Source organism: Camelus dromedarius, chromosome 31 (genome assembly GCF_036321535.1).
Source record: "Camelus dromedarius isolate mCamDro1 chromosome 31, mCamDro1.pat, whole genome shotgun sequence".
NCBI lineage: Eukaryota > Metazoa > Chordata > Mammalia > Artiodactyla > Camelidae > Camelus > Camelus dromedarius.
In genome coordinates this window covers 4,707,395-4,725,127 of record NC_087466.1, presented here as the reverse complement: position 1 = coordinate 4,725,127, position 17,733 = coordinate 4,707,395, and the positions used below count along the sequence as shown (strand labels likewise).

At 50.7% G+C, this 17,733-nt stretch overlaps 1 long non-coding RNA gene across 1 annotated transcript; it reads right to left on the bottom strand.

Moving 5' to 3' along the window:
• Nucleotides 1-4,064: 4,064 nt before the first annotated feature.
• LOC105099432 (uncharacterized) lies at nucleotides 4,065-17,621 on the bottom strand. Its single transcript, XR_838093.3, has 3 exons — nucleotides 17,498-17,621; nucleotides 15,367-15,928; nucleotides 4,065-5,353 (listed from the first exon to the last, which is right to left on the bottom strand). It is a non-coding gene; the product is annotated as an uncharacterized LOC105099432 (long non-coding RNA).
• Between the last annotated feature and the right edge of the window lie 112 nt (nucleotides 17,622-17,733).

The window sequence follows — 17,733 nt, the reverse complement described above, 5'->3', positions numbered from 1 at the left end:
GCAAGGGAAACAGCTTAGGACTGGCTAGTTTGAATAATTCCAGTGGGCTTTGCGGCATAGGAGCTGTCCTAAGTTGTCCAGTACCTGGCCCTGGGTTATGGCAGAGGAAGTATTGGCTTGGTATGTGAGAGTTAGATAAGGAGGTGGTTGGGGGTATGGACTCAGGATTGGTCGGTTTATATGTGAAAGATGGGCTCATAGACAAGTTCTTTACTGTCTCTAAGAATTAACTAGCTCTGGGAGGGGCAGGCTCTTCCCAGACACCAAGGTTCCCCAAGATGTCAAAGTATCATAAAATATAGAAAATAAAAAACATGATTAATGTGAGGATCCCTCTGGCTCGTGCTTCTGTCAAAATATTGGCCCACACCATAGTCATCCAAAGGCTTGACTGGGGCTGCAGCCACTTCCAAGGTGGCTCACCTACATGCCTAGCGTGTTGGTGCTGAATGTTGATGGGAGGACTTAGTTCCTCCCATGTGGGCCTCTCCACAGAGCTATTGAGTGTCCTCACAACATGGCAGCTAACTTCCCCCAGAATGAGTAATCTAAGAGAGTAGGGCAGAAGCAACAATGGTTTTTATGACCTAGCCTTGGAAGTCACTCTTTGAAATGAGTAAGTCCAGCCTACATTCAAGTGGAGTGGGTGAGTTTCTATCCTTTGAAAAGGAGGGTGTCAAAAAATTTGCAGCCACTAGATCATCCCCGACTGCAAGCAAATCTAGGAAAGCAAAGGAGAATAGGATTGTCATGAGGAGCTTAAACTGATCACAATTCATCACCTGGAACACTGCCACCCCAAACAAAATCAGAGATCAGTTAATGAGGAAGGAGAAGAAAGGGTGATGGGAAGACAGTCGAGAGGGTCTGCCACAGTAATGATATCAAGGTGAAGGGGAATAGGGCTGCCAGGTAACTGTCTGTCTCAACGTTGCATAGGACATATTTATGTGAAACGTTATTTGTTGTTTATCTGAAAGTCAGACTGAACTGGGTGTCTTCTATTTTCATTTGCTAAAAACCTAGCACTCCTTGCTGGGAAGTAAGTCTTCAATAGTCACGGCAGGGGGAGGGTGTAGCTCAGTGGTAGAGTACATGCTTAGCATGCACGAGGGCCTGGGTTCAACCTCCAGTACCTCCATCCAAAAAAAAAAAAAATTGATTTTCCTTAATTAATGGAAGGAGGCCAGTGAGGGATAGGACTTCTTGGGAAGAGGGAGCAAAAGGAGACTGCAGTTGTCTGGAGGAGGAACAGACATTTTAAAGCCTAGCAGAGGTTTTTTGGGGAGGTGGGTATGTGAGGTTAAGGTCTCCTGTGGTCCCAATCGCTCTTCTCTGTTCCCACCACCACTGCCACCATCACTTCCACTCTGATCTCAAAGAGCCAGGAAATTCTAGCCAGAAGCATCTCTCTCCAACATCCTGAAAAGCCAACTCCCAAAGCCAAAGTGGGAGCCAAGGGCAGTGCTGCAAAATGCATGGAAGTTGGGTGAGAACACGGACCTTTGCTGTGTGACCTCAGGGAAGGCCCTCCCCTCTCTGGGCCTCCCTTTTCTTGGCTGTGTAATGAAAGGCTGGTCTAAATAGTCTCCAACAGCCCTTTCACTTGGCCTACGTGTCTCCCTCCCAAAAGGAAAAACTAGAGGGAACAAAAAGACATGGGTGGTTTCTCTGGTCCCGTTTCCAAGCCAAATGCAGATGAAAATGTCCAGTGTGACATAGATTTAATATAAACAGTGGTGCATTAATACTCACAAATACCCCAAAAGGAGTCTCAGATGGGCTATTTTTATCCCTTCAAATGCGTACACACACGCACACACACTCCAACCCCCATCACCCCCACCCATGAGTTTCTCCAGTTGGTTTTTACAAGAAGACAAGAGTTCCAGTTAAGGGTGCTAATTAAACAGCCTGGACTGTGGGCAGGAAGGAGGCTGGCAAAAACCTCCTCTCTGGGCCTGATGTCACCGCAACTGGGTATTTCTCATGACCCAAGAATGTGAGTGTGTTTGCACTGCATGTCGAAGCCAGTGATGCAAGCGTGGCCTGGTAAACAGGCCCCAGACAGGCAGGCCCTGCAAGGAGACGCGGTGCCGAGGCCTGGCGGACGCCCAGGTGGTGCTTAACTCCTTCCTGGCAGAACCGGCTGCTGGGCTGCCAAGGCTTGGCCAAGGGGCCTTCTGTCCTCAGCCCCTGCTTCTCTCCCAGGCAGGGTCCGTGGTGTGGCAAACTCTGAATTTGGAGTCACTGAGACCTGCATCTCACCCGCCAGTTACCTGCTCCAGGGCCTTGGGTATATGATTCCTCTGCCCTGAGTCTCAGTTTTCTCATCTGTACAGTGGGGAGAGGAATCAGGTCCCCAGTCCCCACTTTCAACTCTATAGTCCAGAATGCCTGGATAACCAAGGCTTTTCTGTATATTCAAAAAAACACTCATTTGGAGGCAAAATCTGACCTGAATGGACTGAGGCTGTGCAGAACCTGTATTTATCTGACTTAGAGTCAATACTCACACTTCTCACTACAGCAATACCCACCGGTATGTTTGACTGGGTGGGCGCAGACCCCAACAGATCACCTTTCAAAATCCCCCTAAGTTCTGAATTCTGAAACCCATCCAGCCCCAGGAGTATTGATCTGGGGTTGTGGGCCTAGGGAACTGGCCTCTGGCTCTTTGGGAGACTTACTGAGAGACTGCCTTCTGCTAGAAAATCAGCCCCGGACGACAGGGCTTAGCTCTGTCTCTGCTGCTTCCCAAGCACCCAGCACAGTGCCTGGCACAGAGCAGGCATCCAACTGACAGTCGTTGAATCAACAGCTGAAGTTCTTTATACCCCATAAATGCCACAGTGGTGATTACAGGGAAACTGAGACTAGAGACTCTAAGCTGGCCCACCCTGGGTCCTTTCCTGCAGAGGGACTTCAGGCTTTCTCCAAGAAAGGTAGCTGCTTGCATTTCTCTGCTGGCCTGCTCATAAACAGCCTGGTGACCCCCCTCCGACATTCCAGGGCAGCCTTCTCCCTGGATGGCTGGTTTGAGGGCATCAATGAGTTTTCTTTGGCTGAAAGTTCAGCTGACTTTTTTTAAAGGGGGCCTGTGCAGAAAGCTGGGGGTGGGGGAGGAGAGGGTCATCATGCGGTACCTAGGGAAGGTGGGATTTAAGGCCAGCCCGAGACTGTGGACTAGATCCCCAGACCCCTCCAAAGACTGTGAATGCATCAGCTTTAATCCTAGGACTGGAGAATTACCCAGACCCACGTGGAGCTGCCAGGATGGAAAAGGCCTTCCCAGTGTGTTTGGACACAACCTCAACTGCTGTGGAGCCTGAGTAACTCCCTGTCCCTCTCTGGGCCTTAGCACAGTGGAGCTGGAGAACCCAGCATGGTGGATCAGAGCTAAAGTTGTAGACACAGACTTGAGAACAAGCCCAGGCTCTTCCCCTTGCTGGGCAGGGAGTTAGGGCAAGTCCTTTTCCCTCTCTGAGCCTCAGTTACCCCATCTGTAAAATGGCACTTTATTACAGGGATATTGCCCTGATGTACATGCCTGGTACATTGTGGTAATAAAGGAAAGTTAGACACTGTCACCCTGGCTTGGATGACCCTCCTGATCTGGTGTCCTGACTTAGGCACCACGTTAGAATAATGAAGACCTCATTGTCCAAGCACCCACTGTTTCAATACTTCACTATGTTCTAAGTACTTCACGAGTATTAGTTCATTTCATCCTCCCAACATCTCTCAAGTGGGTACAAGCATTGTCCCCACATTTCAGAAGAGGAGTCTGAGGTTCAGAGAGGCGAAATGACTCCTACAAGGCTGCACAGCTGGTGAGTAGAAGAGCCGGAATCTGTCGGACTCTAAGTATCTTATACCGTAGCTTCAGGGAAGACCTAGCAAATGATTCCATGCTCCGTGCTCCATTCGCTGAAGCCAGAGATTCCAGCCGGGCCACCCCCTGATGTAGCCAACGACCAGTGCTGGGGCTCTGGTTCCCCTATCTGAACCAGGAGGAAGCGCCTCCCTGCCCTGACTCCCCCTGACTAAAGCGAGGACACTGGTGACTTTGAAAAGGACTTTATAGGCTCTGAGATGGGACAGGTATTCTCAAAGTCTCAGTCCGGTGGGGGAGGGGGGGCAAAGGAAAAAAATAATCCTCTCCCAGCCACGCTGGCAAGTGTCAGACCAGCTCTGGTCACAGAGGGACTGGAGAAGGGAAGGTCAGTGAGGTACAGCTGCCTCAGAAGTCGAAAGGTTAAGGGGACTACTTGGAAACCAAGAACGGAAGGTGAAGTGGCCCCAGCCCTCCCCCAGGACCTGACACTTACTGCAATGGTCCCCTCCCTCCAAGAGGAGTTAGGGAGTACTGCCTAGTGGTTAGGAACTTGGCCTCCAGAGTCCAACAGATCAGGGTTCAAGTCTCTGCTCCACTCATCTGTGCTGTGTCCTTTGGACTTTCCCCGTCTGAGTATCAGTCTTCCCAACTGTGGAAAGGGGTGATAGGATGAGAGCCTCACCAGGACTGTAGTAAGGACAAGACTTGGCCCATGGATAGTAGTGGAACAATTACCTTCTACACCTGATCTGCAATCTTCAAGGGAGCGTCCAGTCTGGAAGGAGAGACTATATATAAAATGCCTGGCACAGGTAAGTGCCCACTGGATGGAAGGATGGATAGATGGATGGTTACATAGATGGATGGATGGACAGTTACACAGATGGATGGATGGACAGGATGAGAGATTTACTCCAGGTCACACAGTCAGGAAGTAACCCTTCCTGAGAACTCACATTAGACACCAAAGAAGGCATAAGAGCTGGGTAGAGAGGGAGAGGTGCTCCAGGTGGAAGGGACAGCACCACAAAGGCTTGGAGTTAGGAATTCCTGAGACATGGATGAGACACTGGTCTCACATGCCCTTTCAGTAACCTGTTCAACAAGATCCTATGAGGAGGGGGATTTGGATGGAGGCTCTCCCAGAGTCCTCTGGGGCAGAGCCGGGCAGTTGTGCAGGGAGGAGGGCCCCACGGCACAGGGGAGCAGGCGGGAGCAGGCCCAGCCTGGGGGTCAGGCCTCCAAGGGCTTGGTCTGGCCATATTTGGTTTTCAAGGAAGTGGGAGACTTCTTGCTGGCTCTGCTGCCCAGGCACAGGAGCGAGGCCACCCACAGTTGCTGAGTCAGGCTGGCGGCTGGGGTCGAGAGCAGAGGCCTCCCCATGGGGTGACTAACACGGTTGTTCAGAGCCTGGCCTTGAGAGTCAAGAAGACGTGGGTTCAAATTCTGCCGGACCTCCAATGGCTGTGGGACCGGGCCGACCGCGTCACCTCTCAGAGGCTTGGTTTTCTTTATCTGTAAAACAGAGCAAGATCAGTAAGGACAAACACCATAACTGAATTTGCTACCTGCCAGTCTGTGCTAAGCACTCTCCCTGCGTTATCTTGCTTAATTCTTATCACGATACAGAAGTATTATTATTGTCCCCATGAAACAAAACGCGTGAGACCAGCGTTTCTCAGCTCCAAGCCTCGGCTCACGCAGCCCCCTCCACCTGGAGTGCCTCTCTGTCTCTGACCTGCTCGAGGCAAACTTTAATGCCTAGAGTGCGGGATCAGGAGGACTTACTTCCTGACTGTGGGACCCGGATTTCCAAATGAAGAAATTGAGGCACAGAGAGGTGAGGTCACATCCCAGGAACAGACAGAGCTAGGAAGAGCTGGAAGCACTCAGCCACTCCCCAGCACTTTCCTACGTTCCCATTTCCCCATCCAGTGCCCCCCAACAGCTCCTGCAAACACCCGACACCTGCACCCTCCACTTCCGATTCCCAAATTGCTGCCAAAGCCCTATTCAGCCCCTTATAACAGCCCTGTTAGAAGGTTATAAGAAGGTCAGCTAGGTATCATCCCCATTTCACAGATGGGGACGCTGAGGCTCAGAGAAATGGAACAAGTTGCCTGAGCCCTTGCAAGCAGCACAAGGGGAAACCAGACTTGGACGGCAGTGCTAGCTGACTCCTGTTCCAGTCCTCTCTCCCCACCACCGTGAGTGGACCGCATTCTGTGAGGGGAGCCCTCACTTTTCCTCCCAGCCAAGCCATCCTAGACAATTAAGATAAAAGAGAGGATAAAAGAGAAAATGAATCTGAGGTCCACTTGAAAGGAAAAATCAGGATGAGTGGGGGCATCTTGCAAATATATAAATTAGGCTTCCTTTGAAAAAAATCATAAAAGAATGAACGAACAACCAGTAGTAGTTTTAAATCAGATCATCTCCTCGTGACCGGCAGGAGACCAGAACCACTCTCTAAACCCATTAGCTCATCTCAGTCATTTTGGAGGTATCTCCTTCCCTGCCCCAGGCCAGGAGCTGTGGCGAGAGAGCCAGGCAAGAGCCTTGCCCCAGAGCAATCAACACGTGGACAGCGTTCCCCAGAAGCTGGGATTTCACATCCTGGTAAAGTTTTCTCCCCACATGGGGCACAGAGTTGCCAACATTTTGTTATCTGTCAAAGAGCATTAAAGAAAAGAGAAAAATAAAGCATTACTTTCTGTCACCATAAAATTTAATAAGGACTAATCTCAGAATTTAGCAGTTTTTAAAAATTATCTTTATAAGTCATTGTCCTAGTTTTCTCACTAGCCGCAGGCCAGGGAGACTGTGTCTAAGATGGGCATTTGGCAATCCCCAGATGAGTGGGAGAGACAAAACATTTACGCAAATAACTCAGAGTAGTGATCTTCATTGAGTATCTTTTGGTTGAGAGCCACACAAAACTATCCTGGCTACCTTATTAAAGAAAGATTTATTGGAAGGGGATTTTTATTGGGAGATTGGATTCTGGGGGTTATGTAGTGGACAGCAGGGCCAACCAACCAACCAACCATTGCTGGCAAGGACAGAAAACTTCAAGAACAAACAGAATCAGTGCTCTCGCTCTCTCTCACTCTCCCCTTCTTGCTGTGTTATCTGTCTTCTCTCTCTGGTTGCAGACAGGGTTCCTCCATGTGGCAGATGGCTAACAGCTTCTGTATCTCACATCTCATGGCCCTAGCAACCAGAGGCAGACCAGTTACCATCTCAATTCCAGTGGCAGTGGTGGTGGCAGTAGGAACAGAGAAGGTGGCTGACTGGCCCAAGTCAGAAGTCCACCCCTGGACCAATCAGCTGTGGCTTGGGGTGGGTTCTGTAACAACATGGCAGCTCCTATGAGAACTCACCTAGCTTCCGCAAATACTAACATCTTGCCTAACTTTGGTAATTATTAGAGCCAAGAAATTAACACTAATATAGTACTATTAACTAATCTACAGAACTTATTTGAATTTTGCCAGTTTTCCTTGTAATCTAATCCAGGATCCCACTTTACAGAATATCCCTCAATTTGGATGCATGATGGTTTTCTCATAATCATGCCGAAATGAGGCATTTTTGGCAAGAATAGCACAGAAATGATGCTGTGCCCTTCTTAGGGCATCACACAGGGGCTACATCCTGTCAACATGATTTACTACTAGTGATGTTAACATCGATCACTTGGTTTAAGGAGGTGCTTGCCAAGTTTCTCTGTTGTAAAGGGTCCCTTTGTAATTAGTAATTATCTTGTGGGGACATACTTAAGAGAATGCAAAAATGTAAATTTCTCATTCTTTACAGTTCTTTTTAAAGTGCTATGCAATGCACACTTTCTACTTTTATTCAACAAGCGTCAACTGTTCACCCACTATATACCAAGCACTGGTCTAAGACGCATGGCTTGGTTATGTGCAGCTCGATGACCTTGCTGGACCTTAGGTACCACTCAGGGCTGCTGAGGATAGAGGAGGATCATGTTTGTGAAAGTGTTCTGTAAAGCTAACTGGAGTGGTTCTTTCTTTTTCCAAGGCGCTCAGCTCTGTCCTCACCTCCGCCTATTGGCAGTCTCCATTTCCGTCCTGCCTGCATCCATGCCTGCAAGGCTTCTGTCTCTCCTCACTGGCCAGACTCCCTCATCCTATTTGCCAAGCCTAACTTATGATGTCATTTAATAAGTTTTGGAGACACAAGGCAAGCCCTGTAGAGACTGACAGTTTCCTTCAGGAGCCTCTCTCTGGGCAATTTTGGGAACTGCCTCGAGGTGCCGAGTGATGCCCGGGACCCTTGGGTGGCAGGGGGAAGATCCTCTCTCCCATGGCAGAAGTAAGGGTGATAAGTAGGAATTGCCTCCCTCCAATAATGGTTTGGCTCTACAAGGGAAAACTCTTGAGCTCCAGAGTACTGAATAAGTCTGGGCGGATACCTGTATCTTACCGAGAGATCTGACATGCGCACCCTTTGAAGGAACAACTTCACAATGTGAGAGGATCAGCTCACCAATGACCCAGCCTCCTAACCCAACAGCACTTTTACTTTGGAACAAGAGTTTAACGAACCAAGAGGGAGGTATAAGGTAAGTAGCAACACTCCTTTTTAAAGGCAGGAACCTTCTGTGCTTGATTTTTTTTTTTTTTTGGTCCTTTATACAAGATCGTTATGAAAATCAAATATGATAAAAGGTGAAGGCACCCTGGAACTCCTACAGGGCCAGGTCAATGTGGCTGTTCCCATCCTGTGTCCTGAGGGCAGCTTTTTAGGAACTGCTTGCCCAGACTTCAGCAGGCAGAATGAAGGTCTTAGCTCCAACATCAGCCCAGGCCACACTCTGCCTTCCTTCAGCCAAGCAGATGAGCCCTTCAAAATAAAGCCCCCCAAGCAGAGATCCAGCAACATACAGGGCATTCGATCCAGGGTCCCAAGCAGTTTCCTCCTTGGCAGGTCACAGGCCTGGGTTTCCCAGGCCCATCTCCTACCTGAGGAGCAGGGTGCTGTAGGCTGGACTCCTACCTAGCTAGCACCCAAGAATTGGTAAATTCTCAATGGCTCAAGACTATTTGCCAATTTCACCGCCCTCTCCCCAGTGGACCCTTGGGAGCACCCATCCCTTGGAGACCACCAAGGCAGCAGCTCTCCTAGGGACCCTCAGGTTTAAGAGACACAGTCCCCCCATCAACCAGTTGATTTTTGTGGCCATGAACCCAAACTATAATGTGCACACGAATCCCCTGATAGTCTTGTTAAAACACAGACCCTGATTCAGTAGGCCTGGGGTTGGGCCTGAGACCCTGCATTTCCAACAGGCTCCTAGGAGATGCCAAAGCTGCTGGTCCACAGACCACACTTTGAAAGCAAAGCTCTAAACAACAGGCTGATCAGAAGGGTCTGGAAACCAGAAAATGGTTTTGAGTGAATGGAATGACTTTGAGAGCCCCCGCTTTCTACCTTGAATTTTTTATAGTCTTTTTTTTTTTTAGTGGAGGTACTGGGGATTAAACCCAGGACCTCATGCGTGCTAAGCATGCACTCTACCACTGAGCTATATGCTCCCTTTGAAAGTTTTATAATCTTGATACCACTTCTGATGGCCTTCCAGTAACGCCCCCTTTTAACTCAGATTAATCTGTGAGGTTTCTGGTATTTGCAAACATGATAGCCTTTCCTAATACCCCAAAGTATTTTACCCCCCAAGTAGGAAAGGGTGACACCTCCTCCATCTGTCCCATCCCTTCCTTTACAGGCCAGTCCCATCACCAGAGCCTGGCCAGATCCACCAGCTTCTTAAAGGGAACCAAGTCCCTTTGGGGGCACTTCAGATGGTATAAATCTCTTGCAAGAACACAAGAGGTTTTCAAATGTTATCCTGGGGATTCCTCATTGCCTTCTCTCAGCATTTTCCCAGAAAGAGACCTAAGTCTCCTTTCTGGGCTTCAGTCCCTTGATTGCCTCCCAGCCCACAGCTGTCTTGTGCATCAATTAGCTGGTGACTAATTGCTCTCTAATTGCCAACCGGCTCCCACCCAAACTTGCGACACTGAGTCATGGGCATCCTCCAGGGAAAGGTGTTTTGTGAGTCCAGTGGTTCACTTTTCCACAAATTGTGCTGAACCTCTTCTGTGGTGCCAGGTTACCTTCTAGGTCCTGGGAATTCAGAGGTGAGCAAGACAAACTCTGTCCTTGCCTTCACAGAGCTCACATCTTTTGGGAGCCAAACAGCAACAAATCAATTTCAGATAATAAGTGCTATGATTTAAAAAAAAAATAAGAATAAAAAAGGAAAATACAGTACAGAGTAATGCCTGGAGCTTCAGACAGATGCGCTGGGAAGGCCTTTCTAAGGAGGTAACATTTGGGTTGAGACCTGAATGGTAATCAGGAGCCAGTCAGAATTAAGATGAGGAGGAAGAGCGGTCCAAGCACAGAGCACGGGCAACGTCAAAGGCTGGGAAGGAGGGACCAGCGTGGTCTGAGGAACACTCATTACATCCATTCAGCCCCCCAGGGATTCAGGAGTCAGCCATCAAGTTGGAGTTGGTTGTAAGAATTGAAGCAAAGCATTCCTCCTACCCTCTAGAGGAGACTGGGGGCGGGCCTTACTCCACGTGGTCCCGCCCCCAGAAGATGGCGTTTATGCATCCGATAGGTCAGACTTCAGGATCCTGCAGTCAGGATCTTTGGTGGTAAGGGAGATTTTTCTTCAAAGTTTCAAATCCTGCAGTCAGAGTCTTTGGTGGTAACTAGGGAGCTTTTTCTTCAAAGTTTCAAATTTGACAGTCCTATGGGGGACTTAAGGGTGGAACTCCTCGGAGGGTCCACTTAGGAAGCGTCTGCCCCTGGGGAATTCAGACCCAGGACTCTGCAGAGGAACAAAACTGCGTACTGCCATGTGAAATTTTTTGATTTTTAAATATTAACGATGAATTGAAAAAGCTTTTTAAAAGCTGTGCAGGCCACACACATGTCTATGGGCAAGACCCGCCCCGCCCCCCGGCACTCAGGGGTGCGGTGGGGCTTTGGCGAATGCTTAGAGGTAGAGGTGATGGAGAGGAGATAGGAAGGACACTAACTACATCCTGGATTCTGAAATGCCTGCCCTGGCAAAGATGTGCCCCAGGAGGAACTCACTGCCACAGGCACATACTGAGCACCTACTGTGCAAGTCTCTGTACTAGGTTGGAGGATACAAAGCACATTGTGAGGCTACACCCTCCTCCAGGGCAAGGGTTGCCTACCGCAGGAGACCTGGGTTCGTGTCCTGGTTTGCCATTCTCTAGTTGATGCTCACCCTTGGGTTAGTTCATCAGCTCTGGAATCGCGCACACAGCCTATGTTGATAGCAGGTTAACTAAATCAAATGAGGACAAATTATGAAGGGTCTTGAGTGTCTGGGTAGAGTTTGGGCTGTATCTGATTAGGGGGTGGGAGCCACGGCAGATTCTTGAGCAGGAGAGTGATGTTCTGAGTAAAATATTTTAGGAAAATGAATCAGACCACCTGTGCAGAGAGGAGAGGGTGACAGACTATCCAGGTGTGGTACAGTGAGACAGCACCTGGGTTTACGCAAATCAGATTTTATCACCCCTCACTCAAAAGTCTTCAGTGGCTCCCTGCAGCCATCACAGCAAAGTCCTTTCTTCTTACTATGGTCCAAGGGCAGGACCAACTTCCTGGGTGTATGACCTGTGCAGTTGCACAGGGCCCCACGCTTGGCTTAATGCTCTACTGTCACCATCTTGAAATTCTTAATAATTTTTGAGCAAGGGGACTCATATCTTCATTTTGCACCAGGCACCACAAATTATGTAGCCAGTCCTGCCCACAGGGACTGGCCCTGCTCCCCTCTCCTTTCGCTCCTCATTTACACCTCGCTCCTCCCTAACCCTTCAAACTCCAGTTGCATTGGTCCTCCACCAGTTCCTGGAGGTTGTTCCTGCCTTAGGACATTTGCACAGCCTGTTCCCGCTACCAGAACACTACCCCTCATCCTGAGACCAACTCTTTGTTCAGGAAATTTCTTCTTATCTTCTGGACCTGAGCATAATTACCTCCTGACAGATACCTTCCTTGACCTCCCAGGATTATCTATTCAAAACAAAACTTTAAACATAATTTAAAGTAGGCCCCAGGACAAACTCCCATAGTGCCATGTGGCTCCACCTGCACAGAGCTGACCCTAATCTGTAATGACACTACATGGGGCTCTGTTTGCTGAGTCCATCTCCACCTCCAGACTGTGAGTGCCATGAGTCCTACCGAGTATCAGCAGATCCTCATGAACTTGTCTGTCTGGCTTCAAAGGGAGGCTCAGAGATAGGTTAATGGGGTAAAAGGAGGGGAAGCCACCTCTCACCCATCTTGGACCTTTCCTTCTGGGTGGGCGGAAATGTTCACAATGTACAGACCACACACACAGCAGGGTCTGCTTTGGCCCTGCCCCTTCCCCAGCTGGAGCCTATTAGCTCCAGACCCTCTTGCCCTGTTCCCTTCCCAGTGATGGGACAATCCTAGGGGTGGGTTGGGAAGGGGATGCACTTTACAGAGCCAAGCTTTAGTCTAAAGGAAGCAATAATAGAAGCATTCTAGACTTCTGTCAGCAGAACAGCCGGTGGTGTTTGGGGGCTTTGTGCTTACTTAGAAGGTTAGTTGAGTAACTAATATCCAATCAGAGGAAAATTTCCTTCTCTTAACTAAGTAAGTATTTGTGAAGCAGGTTCCATGTCCCCTTGCAGGGTTAGGGTGAGCATTCAGGAGCTTAGCTTAGAGCCTGGGACATAGGACCTGCTTCATAAACATGAGGCCTCTGGGCAGACATGATGGTCTTTCTGATTTTATCTTGCCTGGGTCAACAGATTTTTTATGTTTTGTGCAAATTCTGTCCCTTCCTCCTACCTGTTGTAGTGTGAATGGTTTTATTTACTTGGTTAAGACAAATAGAGCTAATAGTAGTCTTATCTCACAGAGTGGTCATGAGGAATAAACGAGTTACTGTGGGCCTTAGCACAATGCCTGGTGCAGGTACGCGCTGCATGAGCACTTGGTATAATTTTTAAAATTCTGGAACCTGTTCCAGGGCCAGCATGAGATGATGGGGGTCCCAGCCCCACCTCCGGCTGCAGCTCGGGGCATTGCCTTTGCTACCATTCGGCTATTATTAGGCTCAGCATCCTCATCTCAAATCCAGATGGGGTGCTAGAAGGGAGGGCAGAGCCGGGCCTGGCTGCCCGAGGGCTGGGAACACTGCTGGGAGGCCGGGTCGGGTTTGGGCCCCACCCTGCCTGCCCTCCCTCGCCTGCAGCGGGTCCAGCCGCCACGTCTGCACTTGGCTCTGAGGTCTGCCCCAAACACTCCCTCCCACCATGGCCGCCTCCTCAGGCCGCCTCCTCAGGGAAGGTTCAGAGCACTTCTGCAGCCTCAGCACGTTTCTGCCCACGCCGGGGAGACCAGGCCTGCATGGAAACTATGAATTGGACACTGCCTGCCTCCAGAGCCTGCAAAGGGGCCACCCACCCTCCTGTATAGAGGTCTTCATGCCTCCAATGAGGCCTATTGGGTCCAGCAAGGGGAAAGGGTCTGCACAACTGGGTTCAAATCCCAGCCCTATCACCAACATATGATGTCAACTTGGACAAGTGACTTCCCCTCCATGAGCCTCCATTTCTTTATCTGTAAAATGGATCTAATCTTAGCACCGACCTCCCATGGCTATGGTGATGATTAAATGAGTGAATGACACATAGTATGGACTCAGTATGTGCTGGTTATTGCTATTTCATGCCTGGGTGTGCCAGGCCCTGAGGGGGAAACAAGGGGTTTGGGGGCCTGGGGATCTGGGGTAGAGCATGGCTCCACCTCCAAGTTGCTGTGTGACCTGAAGCCTGTTCCTTGCCCTCTCTGGGACTCAGACTACCTATTTGGACCACAAGGTGGGCATCTGGGACTCTATGATGTCATGATCCAGCTGCTGTGGTCACCAGTAGTTAAGAATATGACAAGGCCCCATGTGGGCAGAGACCCCAAGTGGCAGGTGGCAGGGTAGCGCAGTTAAGATCAAGGGATCTGGGTTCTAATCCTGTGTGAGGGGCCGGTGTGGCTTGGCCTTGCTAAGCCTGCCTCCGCGTCTGTATAATGACGGCTCTGCTTCACAAGGTTCAAGCTGTGAGGTTCATGATAATAACAAAACTGCCACTCATGTAGTTTATGGGTGATCTGGAGCCAAGTTCCAACCCACTGGGCAGCAACTATCTGGGACCCCTGCCATAAGCCTAGATTACACCAGGCATCAGGGAACCATCGGAAGTCCCAAGAAGTCCAGGCCAGCCCCTCTAGAGGCTGGTCCTCCTGGGGTTCAGTATAGCCCATTGGGCGTCTCAGGGCCCCACCTCCTTCCCAGGGCCCACTTGCTTCCAAGTTTCCTACATTGAAGAGTCACGCCTTTCCCATCCCTCAGCACCTAGGGCCGGGCCGCCTTCTCCAAGGCCGGAAGTTTATCTGGCACTGTCCTCAGAGAACACAGCAGCTGGATGACATCACGGAAGAGATAGTCTTGCCAAACTGGTTTGCCAAACAGGTCCCCAGCCCCACTTCTGGCACTGCTGGCCAGGACCCTGGGGGCCTCTAGCTCTGCCCATGAGGAAGAGGGTCGCAGCCGTGGAATCCAACCAATCCCAGCAAGAACTAGTTCTCCACCTCCAGGGTCCCCATGCTCCAGCCTCGCCTACGTGACTTTCCCCAGGAAAGTCCTCAAGTCCTATCTGCCTTCCTTTGCTCACACTGCGCCTTTCTCCAGGTGTCTTTCCCCAGCCCCAACCCACACCAAAAACCAAGAGAGGGCTTTTTTTCTACAACTTTTAGAGCCCAAATTGCATCCCTCCCCTGCTCTCACTAGGCTGTGAGACCCCAAAAGCAGGCCCAACTCCAACCCACCCCTAATCCCTCCATCCCTCCCAGTGCCCAGCAGCCCCTGAACTCCCTTATAGGTCTTGGCCTTGGCTGGCCTCACAGCCACTTGTGGGGTCTCCCACAAAAGTCTTGGAATTTTATGTTGTCTAGTCTGGGGGCAGAGGGCTTGGAAAGCTCAGACCACAACTCCCCCATTGTGCAGATTTGGAAACTGAGGCTCCAAGGTGACCCAAACTTTACCTGGGCTGGAGCCAGGCCTAAGACTCATCATTCCTCTTGCCTCCTGATCCCAGGCCTGGGCTTTCTCTGCAGGATACTGGCTGGGGGGAGGGGTAGCCAGGGAGTTTCAGGGATCTGGCACTGCCAGCTTGGTAAAATATTTATTCTCAGGCTCAGAGACTGGAGCAAAATATTACCCTTGGCCTCTGAGCTGTTCCAGCCACTCCCCAGTCTGCCAGTCCAGGGTTGGACCTGGAAGAATCTGGACCCTTTCTGTTATCGCCTCTTGCCCTGGGAGAGCCTGAAGTAAGCCGGTTCAAGCCCCTCATTTTATAGATGGACAGGCTGAAGCCCAGTCCTCCCCGGTGCCCACAAAACATATTCACCCTGCTCACCTGGCATTCAGGGCCTTTGACAGATGGGAGGACTCCCATCTCCATTTTCTGCTCCATCCACAGCCCAGCTCTCCTCCTTTTCCCACTTACAAACCTCCTGGCCTTTATTGACACTGTTCCTCTGCCACAATTATCTTTTCTTGTCTTTCCTCCTCTTCTCTGTGGGATGGATTTCTTGGCACCCTTCCTCAAGGATCAGTGTGCATTTCACCTCCTCTAAGAAGTCTTCCAGGATTTCCTCCATCCTAGATGCAGCTAGGTGAAGGAAAGGGGCTTTGGTACAGGGCGTGATTCCACTCAAGTTTGAATGCCACTACTATCCAAGGCGCCTTCTCCTCCCTGAGCTCCAGCTTCCTCCTCTGTAGAATCCGGGTAACACATCTTACACAGTGATCAATTTGCAACGGAGCAAATTCTGTGTCAGACATGCAACAGGTGCTCAGTAGACACCAGGAGCCTCCTGACGGGATGTTTGCTCCTCCCTGTGCTGTGGCTGCAGGCTTCTCCAGTCCTGCACAGGGCTGCCCTTTGATCTTTGTTTCACCAGCATCCCGCTCTGCCCCTTTCAGATAGGAAGGGAAGGCAATTAGGTCTGGAGAAGGACCCCAGCCCTGGGGGCTTGACTGAGGGGCAGGACCCATGCTTATCTTCAGTACTACCCAGAACTAGTGAGCGCAGGTAGGCACTTTAAGTCCATACACAGAGATTCACCTGTGCGGTTCCTCCTTGCTGGGGGGGGGGGGGCAGGGGGTGCGAAGCTAGCACGAAGCAGGCCATTCATTGGAGCTGACAGCTGCCACTCAGGTGGCCTATATGTGTTCCACTCCAAGGGGCTGTTCTAATGGGGCGCAAGGGTTGAATAGAATCGAGTGGGCCTTGGAGGGCACCGACCCTCATTCTGGAAAATAGGATTGCATCTAGGTCAAGTAGAGAGGGCCTAGTTCGGGCCTGCCCAGGAAAGAGGACCTCCAACTATAGCCCCCAAACTGGGCTCTGTTTGCTCCTTCTCTTGTGTGATCTTAAGTTTCTTCCCTCTCTGCCCCGTGGTTTTCCCACGTGTAAAATGGGACCACTTCTCAGGGATGTCGAAATAAAATACGATATCTTCAACAGGGTCTCGGAGTGGATACTGGCCCTCTTTCTAGATGGGGGTGAGGTGGGGTGGAAAGTGGTCACAGAGGATCTGGTCAGCGGGGCCAAGGGGCTCTGCTGGGGCAACTGGCTGAAACCACTTCCCCACAACCCCACATCATAGTGGTTAAAAGCACAGATTCTAAATTCAAAAGGTGCTGGTATGAATCGCAGGTCCACTATCAGTTGTCCTCAACTGTAAAATGGGACAGTAATCCTGAGCTCAAATGGTCACTGTAGGGATTATACGCCGGGCACATGGCAAGCACAAAATAAATGAGTTGATATTTTTTTAACGGACAGGACTCCAGACCCCACCTCCCAAGCTCCAACGCCCTTTTGCCTCCATGGAGACCTGTGGGCGGCTCCCTGACCTCTAGAATAGGGGATGGGTGGCTTTCCCCAGTGAGTCTGAGCTCTTGGGTCCCCTAGCTGACTCCCAGTGTTGTCCTGGACATGTTGGCTCTCTCTCTGGGCCTCAATTTCCTCCATTTGGCGAATGAGATTCTGAACTCCGTATTTCCTATTTAAAACTCCAGAGCGGGGAGAGGGAGGGTATAGCTCAGTGGTAGAGCACATGCTTAGCATGCCTGAGTTCCTGGGTTCAATCCCTAGTACCTCCATTAAAAAACAAAAACAAAATAAAACTCCAGGGCTGCAAGAGGTCGAGGGAGAACCATTCACAGATAAGATCAATGTCCGCGCAAAGGTGTGCCGGCCTGGGAAAGTGTGCTGTGCGATTGATGCTGCTCCATCTGAAAGTGGCCCCTGAGGTGCTCCAACGTAGGTAGGGTCAAGGGGCTCCCGGTCACTTATTCCCTGCTCGGAGGTGGCCCGGACCAGGTATCCCGAAAGCAGCCTGGGGGCATCGGCCAAGCCGGGGCACTGAAGCGAGGAGGGGGCGGAGTCGAGGGAGGGGACAAGGTCTCACGAACAAAGAGGAGGGCGGAGAGGGGCTGGCCTGAAGGCTCCGCGAATAGTACGATCCCGGGCCACTTACCCCGGCTTTGGGCGCCCTCCTCGACTTTGGCGCAAATCTACGTCCTCCTAGAGACGCCCACGCGACCAGTCAAGGCTGCGCCAGCAGTGGCCCCAAGACTGCAAGTCCCTACAACCTAGGCCTGCGAGGGGCGGGACCTCCACTAGGGGCGTGGCTGCCAAATTGAATTTCCCCAATGGGGCACGAGGGTGGGCGGCACCCTCCTGAGGATTGGCTCGCGCCATGGCGCGGGGCGG